This window comes from Lethenteron reissneri, chromosome 3 (genome assembly GCF_015708825.2).
Source record: "Lethenteron reissneri isolate LAM-NWPU_2019-01 chromosome 3, ASM1570882v1, whole genome shotgun sequence".
In the NCBI taxonomy this organism is placed as follows: Eukaryota; Metazoa; Chordata; class Hyperoartia; order Petromyzontiformes; family Petromyzontidae; genus Lethenteron; species Lethenteron reissneri.
The window spans coordinates 3521040-3527291 of NC_083781.1; the positions used below are offsets into that span (position 1 = coordinate 3521040).

General features: G+C 45.5%; 1 protein-coding gene across 1 annotated transcript in view; it reads right to left on the minus strand.

The window, feature by feature from the left end:
- LOC133345183 (uncharacterized) overlaps positions 1-1225 on the minus strand; it is a 42582-nt gene extending 41357 nt beyond the window's left edge. Inside the window, exon 1 of the mRNA XM_061555729.1 lies at positions 1164-1225. The gene's annotated coding sequence lies outside the window, so the exon portion shown is untranslated. The remainder of the gene's footprint in view (positions 1-1163) is intronic.
- Positions 1226-6252: the final 5027 nt, after the last annotated feature.

A 6252-nucleotide genomic window follows, 5' to 3' on the forward strand; every position in this document is an offset into this window, starting at 1 on the left:
GTCGTGAATCCAGTCGTAAAACTTGTGAACTTTATATGAGCAAGGGCACTTCAGCACCGTCAGTTTATTACGTTCCTGGAGGAAACTGATGCGGATCATCAGGACTTGCTGTACCACTCTCGTGTCCGCTGGTTAAGTTTGCGGCAAGTGTTACAACGAGTGTGGGAGCTGAAAGAAGATATCATCGCATTTTTGGAGTTGATGGGGAAATCTGACGAATTCCCTGAGCTAAGCGACATGAACTGGCTAAGTGATTTTGCGTTTGCTGTGGACATATTTTCACACATGAATGAGTTGAATGTGAAACTGCAGGGGAAAGATCAGTTTGTTCACGACATGTACAAACATGTGAAAGTCTTCAAATCCAAGCTCACTTTGTTCTCCGGACAAATTGCGAACAAATCTTTCGCTCATTTCCCCACACTCGCCATGCAGGAAGAGGCACCGCGAAACGCAAAAAAATGCAGCAAATCACTTGAGGACCTGCACGGAGAATTCTGCCATAGGTTCTCTGATTTCGAAAACATTGAACAGTCACTTCAGCTGGTGTCCTGCCCTATCCTGAGAATTGCCACAACCAAAATAACTCCAGACTTGGATGCACTGGCAAAAATGGGAGATCAACAACACTGTTCCCACTCATCCAGTCACCCATTTACCCATTCAATCACCCACGCATCCACTCACCCACTCATCCACTCACCCACTCATCCATTCCCTTCGCTGCATTGCACGCCAGTGGCTGGAGACTGCCTGTGGCCATCTACGTGTGAGCCGGTCCCAATGTGCACCGGCAAACATTTATCGCTAGGTGACCCCAGTGTTTATTGCCTGTCTCCACGTGGATACCTGAAGCCCATGTCACTCCACTGCTGGATGAGTCCCGCAATGAAGATACAATCAGTACATCCACTTTGCTTTTGCACTCTACCTGTTCTATTGGTGGCCGAATGCGAATCTAAATGTGCATACGTTGGAGACTGGTTTAGGCGCATAGAAATCAAACCAATTGACCCATGACCTTTGCCCCATAAACTTTTGTACAATTGTAGATGTGCATTACAGCTACTTTAGCCGGGTGGTTGTGGCTATGTATGCCTGTAATTCACGACTGCGTGGAGGTGAGGGTTGGTGGATTACAAAAATGTTGCGAAAACTCCCACCCCGTTGGTCGTCAAGGAGGTAGAGAAGGCGGTATCGAAAAATGTGGACTCCGCCTGTTCCATCTCTTTTTGTGATAGAGCGTTGGCCCCCCATTTGCTTGGATTTCTCCAGGTGCTCCGATTTCCTCTCACATGTAAACACTCATTAATCTTGATTTGAAGCTTTAGTGACTGCAGGAATCCATACTCTTTGGTTGTTTCGGTAAAGTCACGTAGGGAGAAAAACTAATAATGGTTCACGATGTTTCGATCGCCATACAAGCAAATCGTCGAAGCGCCGGTTGGCTAAAGCACAGCAAGTTGGCACAGTCGGGGGCACAGGTAGTGCATCAGCCACTCATCTCGGTCATCTCAGTCAGTCGACCCGTGGCACCTGCTGGGTCTGCCCGTAACGTATCGACGCTGAACACGTGGCCTCAACATGCACCTAGCCTGGCACAAGCGTCGTGGTGACGTCACTGCCACTTCGTGGCGAATGGCGGGTGTGTGTGTGTGGATAAAACTCAGCAAGTTGGCACAGTCGGGGGCACAGGTGGTGTATCAGCCACTCATCTCGGTCATCTCAGTCAGTCGACCCGTGGCACCTGCTGGGTCTGCCCGTGACGTTCGACGCTGAACACGTGGCCTCAACATGCACCTAGCCTGTCACAAGCGTCGTGGTGACGTCACCGCCACTTAGTGGCGAATGGCGGTTGTTGTTGTGTGTGTGTCTGTGGATAAAACTCAGCAAGTTGGCACAGTAGGGGACACAGGTGGTGCATATGCCAGTCATCTCGGTCATCTCAGTCAGTCGACCCGTGGCACCTGCTGGGTCTGCCCCGTGACCTCGTGCCAGCGGGCCTTCGACACTCAACACGTGGCAGCCTCAACGTGCACCTCGCCTCGCACAAGCGTCGTGGTGACGTCACCTCCACTTTGTAGCCAATGGCGGTTGTTGTTGACGACGTCGCCTAGGCAACGCCGCCCCGCCCCCCTGTGCCCGCCTCGCTCTGTGCACGCGAGGAGGCGCCAATCCGTGACGCGGCACTGAACGCGGCGCGTCACCGCTCAGCGCGGGTTGGGCCCTCGGCCGCGTGCACGGCAGGCGCACGCTCGCTAATGTTTACTCTTTTACTCGCGTTTGTGTTCCTCGTCGTCGTCTTTGTTGTTGTTGTTAAAGGTGAGGTGAATGATGATGATGATGCGCGACGTGTGTATTGATGTATACGCGCAGTTTATATGTTTAAACGTGATAGTAGGTTAGGCCCCAGAGCCCTTTTTTCCTAGTGAGCTTTTTATGCACCAACCTCAATTATTGCGCTTTTGTTAATCATTAATATTTAACAGGAATAATTTACTTTAGATAGATGATCAAGCTACGATATTTTGCACAACAGACGATGGCAAAATTGTGGATATTGTGCGATATGTGCCACTGAAACCGGAAGAACTCAATAATGATGATGACTCGTGTTGAGTGTTTAATCTGCAAGCAATGAGCCCACCACAGGTTCGGAAATCTTAGAATGGAAACAGTGAAATTAGTGAAACTATTTTTGCTCTGCCATTTGATTTAAAGATACGACTCTTCAAAGGGCTTTGGTTGTAGTTAGCAATATTTGAATTTCTATTTGGTTCTTTCGGTAAAGTCACTGAGAAATAAAAATAAATTAAATAATAGAATACGACGTTTAGATTGCGACACAAGCAATCATCATCAGGTTGTCTCTCTGCTTGTGTGTCTATGTGTGTGTCTATGTTGTGTGTCTTTGTTGTGTGTCTCTGTGTTGTCTCTCTCTGCTTGTGTGTCTATGTTGTGTGTCTCTGTGTTGTCTCTCTATGTGCGTCTCTGTGTGTGTCTCTGTGTGTGTCTATGTGTGTGTCTCTGTGTTGTCTCTCTCTGCTTGTGTGTCTATGTTGTGTGTCTCTGTGTTGTCTCTATATGCTTGTGTGTCTATGTTGTGTGTCTATTTTGTGTGTCTATGTTGTGTATCTCTGTGTTGTCTCTCTCTGCTTGTGTGTCTGTCTGTATGTATGTGTCTATGTTGTTTGTCTATGTTGTGTGTCTATGTTGTGTGTCTCTGTGTTGTCTCTCTCTGCTTGTGTGTCTGTGTGTCCCCGTGTCTGTGTTTTGTCTCTCAAATTTAGACATCTTTGGAAGAATGTAATCAACCAGGTGAGGTGCTGACTGTTGTGTTAGCCGACTCTCTGTATTGCATTGTATTTCTAAGTTCACTTGGTTTGTTTTCTACCTGATGACGATTGCTTGTGTTGCAATCGAAACGTCGAATTCTGTTATTTAATTTATTTTCTTTATACGTGACTTTACCGAAAGAACCAAGGAGTAATTCCTGCAGTCACGAAAGCTTCAAATCAAATATTTGAATTTGTTTAAAGGAACTGTATTCTCTTACATGTTTTGTATTCCTAGGCATTAAATGTGTACTAAAGATTCAGACTAATTGTAAATCTAATGGGACCACTTTAATCGATGTCCGTTAATATTTGTAGGCGTGGTAAGGTTTCGAGACACACTTGGCGATGTGAATGAGATGGGGCTGCGTGAAATGCAGTCCGTGTTCTTCCTCGTCCATTTGCCTTCATTCAAACGTCAACATTTGATCTGCCTGTCTCTGTCATTAAGGCCACAGTATCTCTTAGTTCTTGCAAGGTAAGCTGGATTCATTCTCTTTTCGACATATGTCCCACCAAATTCTGTAATAATAATGTTCCATATTCTTGGTTCTTTCGTTAAAGTCATGTAGAAGGGAAATAATAAATTTCTAAAAATATAAAACAATAAAAATTCTCACGTTTCGACTGCAACACACACCTGATGATGATTGCTTGTGTTGCAGTCGAAACGTCGTGAGAATTTTTATTGTTTTATATATTTTTTATTTTATTATTTCCCTTCTACGTGACTTTGCCGAAAGAACCAAGAATATGAATCCCTGCAGTCACGAAAGCTTTAAATCAAAATAATGTTCCAGTTTCTCTTTCTGTTTTTAAATATAGATTTAAATAAATATACATAAAAAAATCCACAAATCTGGCTGCCTCCTGATGATACTGGTTGCAATTACTGGCGAAACGTCGTACTCAGATTGTAAATGTTGTGGCTACGCTCTAACACACAACCGGTGTGCTGTACTGGTAACGAATTGGCATGTTCTGTTTAAGTGACAAACCTTACTAATTGGCTGTGTCGGGTGGTGGTGGGTTTACCGACATTTATATATTTACGTGATTATACCCAAAAAAAACCTGTATTATGTAAAAATAGATTTATTTTTCCCCTTTCTTTTTGGTTAGTTTCAAATCTCTAACGCCTTTCAAATTGTTCTGATGTACAGTGCTACATTTCAAATTACTATCATGTATGCAACGGGTTGTATTGCTTCTTCCAGAAATCTACTTTCCCGAGTGGTTGTGCATTTGTCGCTTGTTTCAGAGGTTCGCGATTCAAGCACAGGGGTCGCCCTAGTTAATTCTGTGGGTGTATTAACCAAAACTGCATTTCCATATGTTTCACAAATAATGTAAAAACAAAAAAATCCCGTGATATGATTCATAAATGAGGAGGACATGTGTGCCGGCGTCACCATCGAAATTTGCCAATCTCATAAATTACTGGATTGGGTAAAACCACATTTATGTATGTTGAACTTCTTTCGCAGTGTACGTAACCAACCGTGCTAATCAGAGGTGTGGAGAAGGACAACAAACTGAACACAAAAAACAGTTCTAAAGAAATTAGTTTTCAATCTATATTTAAAAGTGCATAGCTCCAGTGGCTTCCTAATATCGGAAGGAAGAGCATTCCAGTTGGCCGCAGAAGCGAGTGATGCGGTGACTGTCTTTGTTAGATGGCTCGCCAAAAGCCGCTGCTGCTAGGATGATCCACCAACCCCATCTCTCGATTGCAATCGTGCTTTGCCAGCACACCGTGCATTCGCCGTTGAACCACTCGTCCATCACGTGTTCCATCATCGCAACTACAGCATTGCGCTGCACCTGTGGCCACCACGGTTGCTCACTTTGCTTTGCTTGTTTAGGTGATCGGCAAGGCCAGGAAGGCGAGCGGGAGGCGTTGGACCGTTATCTGGCTCGCATCGAGTGCGACATCAAGCAGGAGGTGGAGGGCCGGCTACACAAGATCAAGAAATACCTATTGGAGTCGTTCCCCTTGCCAGGGACGAGCGCCGATCTTCGCCAACAGTTCACGACACAGCCGGCGGCCGAGATGGTGCTGCAGGTCTTCCAGAACGCCGAGGACATCTTTGTGAATAAGCTGAAGGAGGTGGGGGCCATGGCGTCTGGACTTAATGCAACAAAATTACCGTGCGAGATAATTCATGCATCTGCTTAGATTTGTCAAAGATTTTCCACAATACATTTGTCCTCGGAATTATTGAATGAGTGATAATCGCCATACGTTTCAAGTCTGTGGATACTTCCACCAGTATCAAAATACTTGCTCTACCACTGAATTAACACTCTATAACATTTAGGGTCATCGCTTTTACAAAATTCAGTTACACGTTGAGACAACAGTAAGAGTGGGCATTGAAATCGGTCAGACATCTATGCATGTTTCACCCTCTATTTGTCCTAAGAGTGCGAAATGGCTGCACGTGGTTTGGCTCCTTTGTTGTCTCCACCGACAGTGTGTGCAGGACTTCCTGCGGCAGGTGAAAGGGGACACGCTGGCCCGGAAGCTGTTTCAGTTGGCTCTGTGCTGTGGCTCGCTCGAGACTCTCCGTGACCTCGTGGTCAAGGAGAAACCGGCCGCGTTTCTCGGCAACATCAGCACTCCCGACACCAGACCGATGATTGCTTGTCCTCCGGAGAGTAAGGTGACAAATTTGTATTTACAGTAGACTCTCGATTATCCGCGCTAATGACGGGGAGGATGGCTGCGGATGATTAAAAATCTCCGATGATCCAAAAATATCTATTTTCTGCGGATCTCTATGCCAAAAACTAACGTTCAACCGATTGATGCACGTGCTTGGTGATCAAACTTTCCTGCTAATTTGACCAAGTCCAACATAGGCTCAACTTTCATGCGACGGACATTACTCTCTATGTTCAGAGTGGGATGGAA